We start from the raw sequence: 17780 nt of genomic DNA on the forward strand, positions 1-17780 counted from the left end.
TTGCTTTTGAAATTGGGGATCCGTGGCCAGGTGAGCTGGGAATCGCCATCCCCTCCCTCCCCTCCCGTTGGCCGACACTTCCAAGTCTATCCATACTAACGCATGGTCGGAAATCACCTCGGGACCAATAGTTGCAGTTCTTACTTGAGGGAACATTGTGCATTCTACTAAAATGTAGTCTAATCGGGCTAATGTGCCATGAGCTCTGGACCTGTGTGTAAAATCCTTTTCCCCGGGATGTAATGTTCTCCAAACATCTATGAGGTCAAGAGCCTGAGAGAGGGCTTGAAATTCCTGTACTCTATATCCCGCATAGTGCTGGGATGTGGGGTTCATGCAGTCAATCTCGGGATCTGCTACCATGTTAAGGTCTCCCATTATAACCAGTTGTTTATTGTGATTCCCCAAACAGTGACCTATAATTGTTTTATAAAACTGTTTTATAAAACATGTGTCGTTGGTCCATATATTCCTACCAAGATGAATTCAAGGCCTTGTAACCACACTTGCAAAATTATATAGTTCCCTTGTACCACTTTAGCCAACAATTGAGCTTTATAATTTAGCCCCTTCCGGAACAATACCGCTACCCCTCCTCTCCTACCTTGTGGAGTCGCCGCGAAGCTCTCCCCTACCCAGGACCTCTTTAATTTAGCATGTTCTATCTCTGTGAGTCGGGTTTCTTGTAGGCACACTATGTCTGCTTTGTGTCGCTTTAATTCCGTCAGTATTTTAGATCTTTTTATGGGGGAACTAATGCCTCCCACGTTCCAGGACACTAATCTGACCGGCATGATGCTGTTTGTTTAATATAAAATGGGTTGGCACCCTCTCTGGGTTTTCTTTTTAATTTGCTCTCATCCCTACCCAGGGTTTTTGTCACTTGGGTTATTCTATATGTTATCATAGTGTTTGCTGGTTTCCTAAGCCAACCATGCCACCTCAGTCTTTCGCTTTGTATTTCCCCCCTTTTACATCGACTTCGTCTTACCCGTAACCAGGTTCCCTCTCTACTATACCAATACACGGACGAGTACTCCCCCCCTTCCCCCATCACCTACTCCTTCCTTCGGTCTCCCTTCTCTCTTCTACCCCTTCCTGTTCCGTAAGCTACTTACGGATCTGGTATTCCGGATTTTGCAGAGGGATGCCCCCACTCGCCTCCAAACAATCAAAATTATTTCCAGTCACCTTTTAGTCCAATCATATGTTGCCGTTTCTTCAGCCCTCCAGATATATCGCTTATGACTTTTTACCAAGTTTTTGGTCAGTTGTAAAGGCCTGCGCCTCTGCCACAGTTTGAAAGTGCTTCCACGTGTCCTGATGTCGTATCTTCAATTGTGCGGGATACATTAACGCAAATTTTACATTCTTTTGTGCAAATTCCGCACAAAGCGGGTGGAACGCCCGTCTCTACTCTTGTACTTTCTGAGAGAAGTCTTGAAAAATCATTATCTTCTGTCCTTCAAAGCGTAAAGACTCTCTTTTCTGGCGGAATCCTTGTAGTATTTCCACTTTATGTCGGAAGTTCATGAGTTTTGCCACTACCACTCTGGGGCGCTGGGAATTTTCCAATCGGCGCCCTACTCTGTGGGCCCTCTCGATAACCAAGTGGCCTGTGGAATCAGTCAGGGCTAGCTCTTTTGAAAGCCAGTTCTCTAGCCAGTCTGATAAGTTTCTATCCTGTATCCGCTCTGGGATCCCCACTATCCTTATGTTGTTCCGCCTGGACCTGTTTTCTAGATCCTCCAGCTTAGCGGCATGTTCCGCCAGCTGCTGTTGTAATTGGGCAATATCGGGGCCTTGTGCACGGGTGTCATCTTCGAGTGCCGCCACTCTCACCTCAAGGTCTCCCGTTCTAGTCTCCAGTCCATCGAGCCCAGTTTGAATGGCCTCCAGGCGTTTAGACAGTGCGTCCCAGCGCGGATCCATGGCGCAAACCACCGCTGCTGTTAGCTGTTCCAGCTGCATCTCCGTGAATGCCGGCGCCGCGGTCCGCCATTTTGTTTTCTCCACCTCCAACTTTTCCCTTCGTTTTTGTGCCGGTTTTCTGCGCCATTTCAGTGGGGGATTTATGGACGAACTTGTCCATGCAGCCGGTCACTTAGGTTCTCGATGGAGGGCACTTTGTACGCGATGTGACTTTTTATATACCCGATTTGGAGCAGGGGTTCCCGGAGCTTCAGACAGCTGCTGCCACTTCGCTCACTGCATAACCGGAAGTATCTTTCACATATTATATACGGGTGCTTATACAGGGTGCTCAGTATGAGAGAGAGTTGGTGAAAAACTGCTGTTCTGGTGAGCTTAAAGAGGAAGCAAAGGTTGAACACTGGCTGGTAATTGAACGGTTGAGTTGGGTTGAGAGAAGACTTTTTCAAAATGGGAAGTATTGCTGTGTGTTTCCATTATGGAGGGACAGAATCAGAGGAAAGACTGTGATTGATTAAAATTAGTGCAAGTGGAAGCAAACCTTGGACTGAAGTATGTAGCCAAGATGAGAGAAGTGGATCTAGTGTACAAGTTATCAATCTCATAGAGGTTAGTGTGGCAGAAAGAGAAGCCAGTGTAGGAGGAGAAAAAGATGACCAGAGTGAGGATAGTGACCGAGAATTGATTAGACATGTAAAGATATAGTAGAATTGGAAAAGGTGCAGCGAAGGGCGACTAAAATGATAGTGGGGATGGGACGACTTCCCTATGAAGAAAGACTAAGGAGGCTAGGGCTATTCAGCTTGGAGAAGAGACGGCTGAGGGGAGACATGATAGAGGTATATAAAATAGTGAGTGGAGTGGAACAGGTGGATGTGAAGCGTCTGTTCAGGCTTTCCAAAAATACTAGGACTAGGGGGCATGCGATGAAACTACAGTGTAATAAATTTAAAACAAATTGGAGAAAATTTTTCTTCACCCAACACATAAACTCTGTAATTCGTTGCCGGAGAGCGTGGTGAAGGCGGTTAGCTTAGCAGAGTTTAAAAAGGGGTTAGACAGTTTCCTAAAGGACAAGTCCATAAACCGCTACTAAATGGACTTGGGAAAAATCCACAATTCCAGGAACAACATGTATAGAATGTTTGTACGTTTGGGAAGCTTGCCAGGTGCCCTTGGCCTAGATTGGCCGCTGTCGTGGACAGGATGCTGAGCTCAATGGACCCTTGGTCTTTTCCCAGTGTGGCATTACTTATGTACTTTAGCTTGTCCCAGATAAAAATTAAAATTGCAAAGTTCCTACTTGGGGCCCTTTTACAAAGGCGCGTAACGGCCTACGCGTGTCCAGCGTACACCAAATCAGCATTACCGCCTGGCTACCGTGTGCCCTGGGCAGTAATTCTAATTTGGCACATGCCAAAAACATGTGGAAGAAAATATTTTCTATTTTCTATCACATGGTGCTTACCTGGCGGTAAATGGCAGTGGATGCACTTGAGACGTTACCACTAAGTCAATGGATGGCGGTAAGGTCTCAGGCCAAAAATGGACGTCCGTTGGGTTTTTTTTTGCTGCACGTTCATTTTCCGGCCACATAAAAAAAGACCCTTTTTCCAGGATGTGGCAAAAACTGGCCAGGCATATGCTCAAAAGATGCACACACTGCCGCGGGCCACTCTTTGCCGAGACTTAGTGAAAGGGCCCCTAAGGTTGCATAGTTCCATAGTTCTCTGTTTCTACCAAAGGCATTCCACTCTAAGTTTATGTTTGGGTAGCCAAACACCAGAGTGAAACCATGGTGCCTTGTGGCGAGAAGAACTAGTAAAAGTACGGAAGGGTGCATGTATCCTTTCAGAGGCATTAAAGAAACCTAGATATTTTATTTTGCTTCTTTCATTTGTGAAGCCTTTGTAACAGTTAAAACTTCCTAAATTTATACCTCAGACACATCACCCTTAAATCTCTTTTTGGTTCGTACCAAAGGCAATGGAACATGAAAGTGACTTGCTCAGCTTCTCTGGTTGTCAGTCCACTACTCTAATCACTAGGCTAATCCTCTCAAAGCATGTCCAGTCTCCATGCGCACTCGTAGAGGGGCATAATCGAAAGTGGGTGCCCATCTCCTTGGGTGTCCATCTCCAAGGGCAGCCATGCGAAGGGGCGAGACAAGCCGTATTTTCAAAAAAAGATGGGTGCCCATCTTTTTTGGGGGGTTGTGCGGGGCAAATGCCTAGGATTTGGGCGTTTTTGAGCTGGGCGCTATCGGTTTTCAGCGATAATGGAAACCGAAGGCGCCCAGCTCAAAAACAAACAAATCCAAGGCATTGGGTTGTGGGAGGGGCCAGGATTCGTAGTGCACTGGTCCCCTCACATGCCAGGACACCAACCAGGCACCCTAGGGGGCACTTTTACAAATTAAAAAAACACATTGAAATAGCTGCCAGGTGCATAGCACCCTTCCCTTGTGTGCTGAGCCCCCCAAATCCCCCCCAAAACCCACTGCCCACAAGTCTACACCATTACCATAGCCCAAAGGGGTGAAGGGGGGCACCTACATGTGGGTACAGTGGGTTTGGTTTTTTTTGGAGGGCTCAACATTAACCACCACAAGTGTAACAGGTAGGGGGGGGATGGGCCTGGGTCCACTTGCCTGAAGTCCACTGCACCCACTAACAACTGCTCCAGGGACCTGCATACTGCTGTGATGGAGCTGGGTATGGCATTTGAGGCTGGCATACAGGCTGGCAAAAAAAGTTGTTAAAGTTGTTTTGTTTTTGGTGGGAGGGGGTTAGTGATCACTGGGGGAGTCAGGGGTGGTCATCCCCGATTGCCTTCGGTGGTCATCTGGTCATTTAGGGCACTTTTTTGGGACTTGTTCGTGAAAAAAAAGTGACCTAAATTCTCGCTAAAAACGCCCATTTTTTTCGATTATCAGCCGAAGGCGCCCATCTCTGCTTGGCCGATAAACACGCCCCAGTCCCGCCATCACCACGCCTCCGACACGCCCCCGTCAACTTTGGCCGTTTCTGCGAAGGAGTGCAGTAGCAGGTGCCCAAAATCGGCTTTCGATTATACCGATTTGGGCGCCTCTGTGAAATGGGCGCCCATCTCCCGATTTGGGTCGAAATATGGGCGCCCATCACTTTCGAAAATAAGCTGGATAGCCTGCTAATGCACTACAACCAAAACTAGACCCTGAAGTTTTCCTCATGCTTCTTCTGGAGAGGTGAAGTGTGGCAGCCTGGGAGGGGAGGGGAAGACCATGAAGGAAGATTCTGTGGGTGAGGGCAAGGAAAGCGTGAATGTGATGGGAGGAGAGTTGATAAGCTAAATGAGGGACTATGGAGGGGCCTCATATAGTGTTATTGTGGCCCTAATAACCAGAGTCTTTCTGCTCTGTGTACTGTGCCTGTGTGTTATACCTGTGCAATAGGTATCACTGACAACATCTAGTATGTGCCTTAAGTGGAACTCGTTTCTTCAAGCTCTGGAGACAGCTTCCTGTTTTATTTTCTGCAGGAAGCACTGGGCCCCTAGTCTGTGTGCATTGTTGCTTTTCTGGGTTGTGGCCTGTGGGAACAGTGCTTAAACCTTTTCCCTGTTTGACTTTTTTTTTTTTTTTAGCTGGACAGAGTGTGTGTTTGTGTAATCCGTGTGTCCAATTAAGAGGGACACATCTGCTGGGTTTATTTAAGATTGCAGGGAAAGGCTGCAAGTCAGAAGCATCTGCTTAGCTTTTTGTCAATATCTTGTTTTCTATCATTTGCTCTACAGGGTAAAGGTTTAGTGGGGCTTTTAATTTCTTGAGCATAGTTTTCTTTATGAACTGTAGCCAAGGAAATGGATTAGGATCTGAAGCTAATTTTGTTCAGACTGAAAGAAGTGCATGAAACATAGACTTATACACATGGAAAGAGAAGAACATATATCCAGGCAAGACAGACATAAAAGTTAAGAGAGTTCTTGCTGGACTGATCCATATACGTAGTATTAACAATTTGCTGGGCTGATTTATCATAACTGTCAGGCTCTAAGCAAACAAACAAACAAACAAACAAACAAACAAACCCTCTTTCTGAATGCACGTTCTTTCCTTGGGAGCTAGCTAAGGTGTCTGTGTTCAAACTGATGCAACATAGTAAGAAGAAGGAAAAAAGAATAGGGAGTCATGATTATGAAGGGATACGATGGATGAGAAAGGATGAAGCTGTGGGAAGAAGATGAATAAAGAACTAATATTTCTTCAGATCTGCAATAGGTATTAACTATATATTTTTCTAGGGCCTGATATTCAGCCAGTGGTGATTAGCATTTTCCTGATTGCCGCCAGTGGTTAAACCCAGGCATTCAATGCTGGGCCATGTCTGTGCTTTGGCACTGAATATCCGATTTTGAGGAGCCGGCTAACACATAGCTGGTTAAGTCTGATATTCAGCACTTAACTGGCTATGGGATATCACATAAAGATAGGACTGACTTTTATGCAGGGGCGTAGCCACGGGTGGGCCTGGGTGGGCCCAGGCCCACCCATTTCCACCCAAGGCCCACCCAAAAATAATGAATCAAAACCGCAACCGCGATCGCCATCGCGATCGCAACTGCAGCTTCACTTGAGTCTTCTTTTCTCTTTCCCCTCCCTCACCCCTGCCGTAAGCAATAGCATCTGGTTTAAATTAAGGGCGGGGCCAGCAGTGATTCGCTGAGCACTCCAGAGCCTTCCCTCTGCCACGATCTGCCCTCTGGGAAACAGGAAGTTGCACTGAAGAGAGCTGATCGTGGCAGGGAAGGCTCTGGAGCAGTTCTCTTCATCTGTGATCAGCGATAGTGAGGGAGGAAAATGGAGTGAGTGGCTGTACTTGTAGGGTGGGAGAGGGACAGGCTGGGAGACAGTGGCTTCAATTGCGTGGGGGTGGGAGGTGGGGGGGGGGCTTGAGGCCATAGGGAAGGGATTGGAGAGAGGTTCTGGACCTTCAAAAGGGGGGGGGGGTTGGCTGGAGAAAAGGGAGAGAGATTCTGGACCTGCAAAAGTGGGGAGATGGCTGGCTGAAGGGAAGGGAGAGAGGTTTGGGACCTGCAAAAGGGGGGAGATGGCTGGCTGAAGGGAAGGAAGAGAGGTTTGGGACCTGCAAGGGGAGAGGTTGCTGCTTGGAGGGTAGGGAGAGAGTTTTGGATCTGCAAAGGGGGGTGGTGGCTAGCTGGAAGGAAGGGAAGTTCTGGACCTGCAATGGGGGGTGGCTGGCTGGCTGGAGGCAAGGGAGAGAGATGCTGGACCTGAAAGGGGGGGAGGAAGATGGAGGGAAGGATGAGAGGTGCTGGACCTGCAAGGGAGAGAGGCTGGGGGCTGGAGGAAAGGAAGAGAGTTGTTAGACCTGCAAGGGGGGCAGGCTGGAAGGAAGGGAGAGAGGTGCTGGACCTGTGGGGAGGGGGCTAGAGGCTGGAGGGAAGGCCTGCAGGGGAGGCTTGAGGGAAGGGAGAGAGGTGCTGTACCAGGAGGAGAGATTAGAGGGAAGGGAGAGAGATGGCAGATCAAGGGGATGAAGGAAGAGGGAGACAAATTGTTTAACCCACAGTGGGAGAAAGAGCCAAAAGCTGGAAGAGAGAAGCAGAGTAGCTGGATAGGTGGGATCGGAGAGCAGAGAGAGACATTGGTGTGAGTGAGGAAGAAAGGGGAGATACAGAAACAGACGTGAGATGCTGTATTGGAATAACATACAGTGGGGGAAATAAGTATTTGATCCCTTGCTGATTTTGTAAGTTTGCCCACTGACAAAGACATGAGCAGCCCATAATTGAAGGGTAGGTTATTGGTAACAGTGAGAGATAGCACATCACAAATTAAATCCGGAAAATCACATTTTGGAAAGTATATGAATTTATTTGCATTCTGCAGAGGGAAATAAGTATTTGATCCCTCTGGCAAACAAGACCTAATACTTGGTGGCAAAACCCTTGTTGGCAAGCACAGCGGTCAGACGTCTTCTGTAGTTGATGATGAGGTTTGCACACATGTCAGGAGGAATTTTGGTCCACTCCTCTTTGCAGATCATCTCTAAATCATTAAGAGTTCTGGGCTGTCGCTTGGCAACTCGCAGCTTCAGCTCCCTCCATAAGTTTTCAATGGGATTAAGGTCTGGTGACTGGCTAGGCCACTCCATGACCCTAATGTGCTTCTTCCTGAGCCACTCCTTTGTTGCCTTGGCTGTATGTTTTGGGTCATTGTCGTGCTGGAAGACCCAGCCACGACCCATTTTTAAGGCCCTGGCGGAGGGAAGGAGGTTGTCACTCAGAATTGTACGGTACATGGCCCCATCCATTCTCCCATTGATGCGGTGAAGTAGTCCTGTGCCCTTAGCAGAGAAACACCCCCAAAACATAACATTTCCACCTCCATGCTTGACAGTGGGGACAGTGTTCTTTGGGTCATAGGCAGCATTTCTCTTCCTCCAAACATGGCGAGTTGAGTTCATGCCAAAGAGCTCAATTTTTGTCTCATCTGACCACAGCACCTTCTCCCAATCACTCTCGGCATCATCCAGGTGTTCACTGGCAAACTTCAGACGGGCCGTCACATGTGCCTTCCGGAGCAGGGGGACCTTGCGGGCACTGCAGGATTGCAATCCGTTATGTCGTAATGTGTTACAATGGTTTTCGTGGTGACAGTGGTCCCAGCTGCCTTGAGATCATTGACAAGTTCCCCCCTTGTAGTTGTAGGCTGATTTCTAACCTTCCTCATGATCAAGGATACCCCACGAGGTGAGATTTTGCGTGGAGCCCCAGATCTTTGTCGATTGACAGTCATTTTGTACTTCTTCCATTTTCTTACTATGGCACCAACAGTTGTCTCCTTCTCGCCCAGCGTCTTACTGATGGTTTTGTAGCCCATTCCAGCCTTGTGCAGGTGTATGATCTTGTCCCTGACATCCTTAGACAGCTCCTTGCTCTTGGCCATTTTGTAGAGGTTAGAGTCTGACTGATTCACTGAGTCTGTGGACAGGTGTCTTTCATACAGGTGACCATTGCCGACAGCTGTCTGTCATGCAGGTAACGAGTTGATTTGGAGCATCTACCTGGTCTGTAGGGGCCAGATCTCTTACTGGTTGGTGGGGGATCAAATACTTATTTCCCTCTGCAGAATGCAAATAAATTCATATACTTTCCACAATGTGATTTTCTGGATTTAATTTGTGATGTGCTATCTCTCACTGTTACCAATAACCTACCCTTCAATTATGGGCTGCTCATGTCTTTGTCAGTGGGCAAACTTACAAAATCAGCAAGGGATCAAATACTTATTTCCCCCACTGTATGAACACAGAGGGGTAATGCCTGACAGAGAGGGGGGAATGTGAGAATAGAGAGGCTATGCTGGACACTTGGAGGGAGGGGTATATGGTCACAGGGGAGATACTAGACATAGGGGACAATAGGAACTCAAAAGGGAGATACTGGGCATGTGAGGGCATAGGGACACAAGGGGTGATGCTGGACACAGGGGTAGGGGATAGAAGGGTGGTGATGGATGCAGGAATTTGAACATACTGGAGATACTGGACAAGGAACTATAGGGAAACAGAGATGGGAGATGGACGGTGGACATGGAGAGAGAAGAAATGACAAATAGACAGGAGACCCTGGTAAGTGAATTAAGACAGAAGAAAGCAGAAACCAGAGACTAGAACCAAGCTGATTTGAAAAATAAAATAACCAGACATCAAAAGGTAGAAAAAAAAATCATTTTTTTTTTCAATTTTGTGATTAAAATGTGTCACATTTGGAATGTACATCTTGCCAGAGCTGGTGTTAGACATGGCTGGAGCCCAGGCCATAAATTTGGGAGGGAACCCCAAATCCCATCACCAGACTGCACTGCCTTCAGCTTCCATCATGCTTGTGGCTCTCTCTGGCCAGGCCGCCAGGGGACCAAGAGCAATTGCTCTAGTTGCACTCCAACACCATCCCTGGCATGTACTATGTTTATATTTTGCACAGGAGGAAATGCATTTCTTTCTGTATCTCTGGTATTATATTACATGCAAGTTTTGGCTTTTTGGGGTTTTGGTTATATTTATGTTTATACATTTTAGTCAATTATTCTATATTTGGCATGTTTATTCCGTGTGTGTGATCGAGGTTTTCTGTTAGCATGAATTTTCTATGTAGCCTTCTGTAGTAAGTTTGGGTTGTTTAGTTTTCCCAATAGATATATTGATATTTTACGGCCCCACTGTAATATGTAGGGCAATGCCTTTTTCATAGATAGGATCCTTCTTTTGGAAGTTAGTGCTGGCATTGTAGATTTGCATTAGGTTATAAGTGACATTTTGTTTTAAAGATTGTTTAATTTACTATATGGCGGCTGTTGAGATTACGATGAGTTTTGTGGGGAAATGTCCTAACTCTGCTCTGTACCCATTGGGGGAGGGACAGGGGGTTCTGTGGATGCAGAATTTATTTGCCTTTAATACTAGACTATACTTTCTGGGATCATTTCTATAGCATGTAACTGGAAAGATATGTTGAAAAGTGTTTGGTCTTGCTATACAGGCTAAGTATGTGTGTTAGGGACCCGAGGCTCAATGGAGGCGGAAGAGTGCAATCTCTTGTACTTCTCCCTGAAGCCTGCACTGCTACCCTTATTGAAGTTATTGGGAGTGGAGTAGAGCTGGAGCATGGGGTGGGGTATCAGGTGGCAAGTTTTTCAATTTCAAAAAAGTTGGCAACCCTGGTGCCCACCCATCTGACTTGTTGGCCCACCCAAAAATTGCTTTCTGGCTACGCCACTGCTTTTATGTGGTTACCCTGGCTGGTTAAGCGTTGAATATCAGCACTTAACTGACCAAGGGCTGACTCCGCCCCCCAGTAAGCCCAAAAATAGCCAGTTTGCAGTTCGGTGCTAACTGGTTATTTTCAGCAGAACTAGCTGGTTAAATACTGCTAAAAATTAGCAGTTATCCCGGAACAGACAATTTAACCAGCCATGAGCCCTTTCTGTCCAGTTAAATCGCTTTGAATATTGACCTTCTCCTAGAGTTCAGAATTAGTATGGGAAGGGATTTAGTTTAAGCCTTTTTCAGCTGTAGCTCAAGGACAGTTATATTCAGGTACAGGTGTTTTCCTGTCCGTGGATGGCTGACAGTCTAAGTCTGTACCTGAGGCAACCTTCCATTGCCTCAGGTACAGACTTGCCCAAGATCACAAGGAGTTGTAGTGGGATTTGAACTGGGCTCCCCTGGTTATTATCTGTTGCTCTAACCACTAGGTCACTCCTCCACAGAAGCAATATAAGATACCTTTTATCAGAGTTGTTACACTTTACTTTTGGACCAGTTTTAGAGTTGTTTGCTGCTTTTACAGATTATAAAATTTAATTTAAAAAATGTATACATTTTTTTTGGTAGTTCAGCAGTTTCCTGCTTCTTTGGGTTTCCAGCTAATAGGAAATAACCTCTGTTGGATGCCATGAGTCTTCATTTACACCTATCTGTGGGATTTATTTATTTATTTATTTGTAGCATTTGTATCCCACATTTTCCCACCTATTTGCAGGCTCAATGTGGCTTACATTTGCCGTAATGGTGGGTGCCATTTCCGGGTAACAGAATTACAAAGGCATTGCATTAAGGTGCATACATACATGGAAAAGGAGAATACGTTATAGTATTGAATGTTGTTCATGAGTAATAGATTGGATTGCAACATATATTAAGTCATATACTATAGAAAGATCATATTTGATTTAAGGATTAGATTGGTGGTGCTTGTTCGTTACTATCAGAGAGGTTAGTCAGTCAATTGATATGAGTTCGGTTTTCTGGTTCAAGTGCTGTCTTATTATTTATTCTTGAGGGCGAATGTTATTGGTATGCCTTCTTGAACAAATCAGTTTTTAGTAGTCTTCGGAAGCTGGTTAGATCTTGCGTTGTTTTTATGGCTTTCGGTAATGCGTTCCATAGTTGCGTGCAGATGTAGGAGAAACTGGTTGCGTATGTGGATTTGTATTTTAGACCTTTACAGTTGGGGTAGTGGAGATTGAGGAATGTGCGTGTTGATCTTTTTGCGTTCCTAATAGGTAAGTCTATGAGGTCTGACATGTAGGTCGGGGCTTCCCCGTGAATGATTTTGTGGACCAGGGTGCAAACTTTAAACGCAATTCGCTCTTTTAATGGGAGCCAGTGCAGCTTTTCTCTTAGGGGTTTGGCGCTTTCATATTTCGCTTTCCGAAATATTAGTCTGGCTGCTGTGTTTTGAGCGGTTTGAAGCTTCTTAATGATTTGTTCTCTGCATCCGGCATAAGTGGCATTGCAGTAGTCTAGATGGCTTAGCACCATTGACTGTACTAGGCTGTGGAATACTTCCCTTGGGAAGAAAGGTTTGATCCTTTTGAGTTTCCTCATTGAGTAGAACATTTTCTTTGCTGTATTTTGCGCGTGGTCTTCAAGTGTAAGATTTCGGTCAATTGTGACTCCCAAACTTTTCAGACTGTCTGAGACCAGAAGGCTGTAATCTGGAGTATTTATGGTACTGGGTTTGTTTGTGTTATATTGTGATGATAGTATGAGACATTGGGGCTCATTTTCAAAGCACTTAGACTTGCAAAGTTCCATAGGTTGCTATAGAACTTTGTAAGACTAAGTGTTTTGAATATGCACCTAATTGTGTCTTTTCTGTGTCTAGCTTTAGTTGGAATGCGTCCGCCCATGAGTTCATTAGTTGGAGGCTGTGTTTGGCCATTTGGCCTCTAGGTATAGCCACTGAGCACTGCCTCTGAAGTAACCCCAGCTCTTCTGCCCAACAAAATCCCCCAGAAAATGTATTATTATTATTATTATTTTTTAGCATGGAATAAATTTTCTACACAGATCATACACATATATGTGACCATCTCTTGGAAAAGGTGACTAAAGTAGCGGATCCAAAATTTTTATTTATTTATGGATTTATTAGGATTTATTTACCGCCTTTTTGAAGAAATTCACAATGAGAATAAACTAAACATGAGCAATAGACAATTACAGCAGTAAAACATTCAAATAACAATACAAAGTATGGCATAGTATATTACTTACAATGCCAACATTATATGTAATAGGACTTTTTAATTGACAGTGTAGGGTATAAGCAAAGATGGAACATATAGATAAGAGAATAAGAGGAGTTAGAAAGTAAGGTGACTAATTTAAAGAAAAGTGCACATGAGGTCATAGAGGTGGTTAAATATTATCTCAGCTAGGGTAGGAGTGGATAAACATGTCCTGCTGCAGTATGTGCAGCCCGTGTCACTCCTTGCGTGAGTGAGTGAGACTAACAAGTTAGTTACTCCTAGCTGAGAATGGCTGATTTTTCATGTCATAGGTCCATAAGCAGTCTGTACAAGTTACATATGAACTTCTGTAACTTTTTTAAAAATTATTTTTACACATAAAAGAATGAGGTTGGACTGTTGTATTACAAATTGTTTGCGCTAACAGAGTTCATTAAAACCTCATTTTTTGTTTCTGGAGACTTTACTTACCTTTTCCTTCAGATGGTCACATATGGTATGTACTGTAATGGGAAAGAAATCTCTTATTTATTAAAAAAAAAAATCTACTGTATTGTAGAGTTGTAGTCATGACTTATCTGTGAAATTACTTGCTTGGATGTACGGAGAGGGGTATAACTAGCCACATAAGATTGTAGTAAGTGATGAAAGATAGAGACCAACATAGCCCATCCGGCAGCGGACAAAGTTGCCCTGACAAAACAGCTTTGTAACAAAATGGCCCTAGTCAAAATGGCCCATCCAATAAAATAACCCTTGACAAAACAGCCCCGTGACAAAACAGTCAGTCACAAAAATAAAATGTTTATTGATGATGTAAGCAAGTACCATGTACTTTCATAAATCATTCATTTCATACTGTACATACAGTTTAATTCTTGTTAAACTATAATATTCTCTAACTAGACAGATTATGGGCCACACTTTTAGGGAAGGTAATAATATTATCAGCATTATAAATTGGAAGAAGTACCTTTAAATGTTTCTCTAGTTGTATATACTTGGATTTCGCAGACTCTTGAGTGTCGAATGCCTGCACAATAGTGAGACAGTTCTATTTCAGTGCGATCTTGTTCCTTTCTAAAATAATTGACAAGTTTAAATATTGAGTGATGGTGACAGTCGATGGTTTGCTGAAATGATTGGTGCCATGCTTCTACAAAAGTTATTCATACTCGGTAAATCATCCAGCGCGCACTTGTGTACGTTCCAAATTGCAATAGCATAATGAAGCTCTGGTCTGCGATTTTGCCCCTGACATCCAATGGAAGTGTCCTCTCAGTAATCAGCTACTGGTGATATCTCGAGAAGACAGGTCTTAATGATGTTCTCAAACCTCTCTGTCACATCATCTATTAGCAGGAAACTCAATGCAAGCAGCATCCAGGGCCGCCAAGAGACACAGCCAGGCCCGGGCAGGAATAGACCGCCATGCCATGCCCCCCCCCACCTGGGCTGCCGCTGCGGCACTGTTCCCCTGTCCCCCACCCCACACTCAGGCCGTCCCACCGCCCCCACCTGCCCCCTTACCTATCTCTGACTGTTACTCCCTCGCTCTGTCCTCTCCTGCTCCTGCGTGCCAGGAGTTGGGACCTGGATGACTGTATTAATACGATATCGTGTTAATGCAATCATCCGGGTCTTGGGTGGCATGCAGGAGTAGAAGAGGACAGACCCGGAAGCAGGCAGGCAGGAAGAAGCTTGCCAATGCTAGCCTGGTCCCCCCCTCCCCTTCTTGGAGGCTGGGAAATTTTGCCCCCATCCCGCTCTCAGCGGCCCTGGCAGCATCTTTATATTAATCCTGATGCCTTCATTGTCTCTGTATGCATCTGATAAACCAGTATCCTGCACTTTCCTCGAAAGACGCTGTCTTAAATGAAATAAGCATGCACTAAAAGAAGAGGCTGGAAACACTTTTGACACTGCATTGTGACTTGCTTTCTCAAAGTCCGATAGCACACTAACGGGGTTCAAATTGGCATTTAACTCCAAAAGCTTCTGAAACACATGCATGTGGGTTTCTTCCTTTTCGTCCCTCAGCAGAACATAAATTAATTGCAGAAAAGTTAAAGTGTGCTTAATTGAATATCAAAGTAGGATACGTACCCAGACTATAACAGTGCCTATGGTTCAACATTTCATATAATATCAACATAATTTTTCCCAAATAAAATGGCTGGTTATTGAACAAATTTCTGAACCCCTTAGGGGAAGTGATAGAATCCAACATTTAACTGAGTGTGAATAATATTGGATTTTTCAAGGGAGCAACAACTAGTTGGGGTTTAAATGACTTTACTGAGTGGGACTCTATCATATGAGAACATGAATTTTTTTTGCTTGGAGACTCTATTGAGTTCTGCTTCAGCACTTTGTTCATGTAATAGCATTGCTAGTAAAGGGGCCCTTTTACAAAGGCACATTAGGCCGTACGTGCATGCAGCGCATGCCCCCCCCCCCCCCCCCCTGGCAGTAATTTCAGATTTGCCACATGCCCATAACGCCTGGATAATTTATTTCCTCCCAAGCTTGGCCTTTCCGGTGGTAATCAGCAGTTGGCACATGCCGACCGGTCACCATGTGTGTAGCACATGAGCCCTTACCAATAGATCAATGGGTGGCGTTAAGGGCTCAGGCCGGTTTTAGACACATGCTGGTTTCAGTTTTACCACATACCCTTTTCCTTTCCCATTAAAAAAAAAAAGCCCTTTTTTTGCAGATGCGGTAAAAACTGGCCTGGCGCTCACCCAAAACGCATGCCTACACTGCCACAGGCCACTTTTTGCCGCAGCTTATATTTATATGCAGAGGGTTTATATGACTTTTGGGGCAAACTGTGTTCCAGTCATGGCTTCCACCACCTTCGCTAGTACATCATTTTAGGCCTCGTCATCTTCAACTTTGCTTTTGATAAGCCAACACTCGGGACCCTTCTTTGTCTTATTAAATTTTGTAAACATCTTCACAGCTGGATGATTAGCGAAGATGTAAAAAAATAATTTAACCTCATCAGGCTCATTGATGTTTAGATGTTAAGCATGATCTTTCCATGCAGAGCACCACATCTAGGAGTCTTTGGAATCCCAGTGCTGTTCTACTATTCTATGTAGGGTTGTAGCCACTCTCTGGTGCGACCATACTTCGAATACTGTATGCAATTCTGGCCACTGCATCTCAAAAAACATATAGTGGAATTAGAAAAGGTACAGACAGGGGTGCTGAAAATAATAAAGGGGATGGGACAACTTCTCTAGGAGGCTATTGTTGGCATTTTGTTTTATTGAAGTTATGTATTATTGATTTTTCAATTGATGGTATCTAGCATGTATGCTGTTTCTCAGGACGACCATGCTTCAGGTTATAGGCAACTGCTTCATATGTTTCCTCTCTTTTTGTATACATAGGACAAATACAATTTGCTTATGGTTGATTGTGGTCTTGGAAATACCATTTACAATTTCACAACCTACACCATAAGGTTAGCAATGAATAGTTTACATGCTTTTATTATTTTTATGTTGTTTTCTGCACATCTAATGTAAAACTTGTCTACACTCAGTTATTTGGGCACCATTTGTACTATTGTAAGCTCTCTGTTTTGTATTGTATTTTTTAATATTATGTTTTCCATTATGGTTTCTATGTTTATACCAGCACTTATATGTCTTATAGACTCCTGAGGCAGGCACCTTCGTGCCAAAACACAGCAACTGTGTCGAGTCTTTTGTGATTTTCAATAACGATTCTTTTGAGCAAGCATCTCCTTTTGTCTTTTTTGGAAGAGCCAGTCTATCCTACTCTTTGGACTTCTAAGGCTGGTGCTCTAATCACTAGGCCATTCCTCCACTCCTAGGATGTGTCCCATCCTAGACCTAAGGATCCTGAACAAATTCCTGGTCAAAGAAAAGTTCAAGATGGTTCCCTGGGTACCTTTCGCCCCAAGATTCAGGCTCAAGATTGGCTCTGCTTTCTGAACTTAAAGGATGCCTACGTTCACATCTCAATGCTTCCAGGTCACAGGAAGTATCTCAGATTTCAGGTGAGGGAACACGTCACTTCCAGACCACGTGTTGCCATCTGGCCTCACATCAGCTCCCAAGGTTTTTACCAAGTGTCTAGCTGTAGTCGCAGCGTCACTACGCAGACTAGGAGTCCATGTGTTTCCCTACCTGGACAATTGGCTGGTGAAAAGCATGTTGAAGGATGGTGCTCAGGATTTTATGCAAAGAATTATTTGGGTGCTAGAGCTACCATAGGGTCAGTGGCGTTCCTAGGGGGGCTGACACCCGGGGTGGATCGCCAATGCGCCCCGCCCCCCGGGTGCAGCGCGACCCCCCCCTGGCGAAAGAACCCCCCCTGGGTGCACGCCGCTGGGGGGGGTGCCGCACACCTGTCCGCTTCGTTCGTTTCCATGCTCCCTCTGCCCCGGAACAGGAAGTAACCTGTTCTGGAGCAGAGGAAGCACAGAATGAACGTAGTGGACAGGCGCGTGGCACCCCCCCCCCCAGTGGCGTGCACCCGGGGTGGACTGCACCCACCGCCCCCCCTTGGTACGTCACTGCATAGGGTTAATTTTAAACTACCCCAAGTCCCATCTGTTCCTGATTCAGTAACTGGAGTTCATTGGAGCCCTGCTAGACACTCAGCAGGTGTGAGCCTTTCTCCCTGTGACAAGAATGGCCACTAGTCGCACTCAGCATTCAGTTTCAGGCCAGCCAGCAGGTCACAACTTGGCAGATATTGAGGTTGCTGGGCCACATGGAGGCATATTTTCAAAGCACTTTGGGAGGCTAAGTTGCATAGGTTT

Source organism: Microcaecilia unicolor, chromosome 9 (genome assembly GCF_901765095.1).
Source record: "Microcaecilia unicolor chromosome 9, aMicUni1.1, whole genome shotgun sequence".
Lineage (NCBI taxonomy): Eukaryota > Metazoa > Chordata > Amphibia > Gymnophiona > Siphonopidae > Microcaecilia > Microcaecilia unicolor.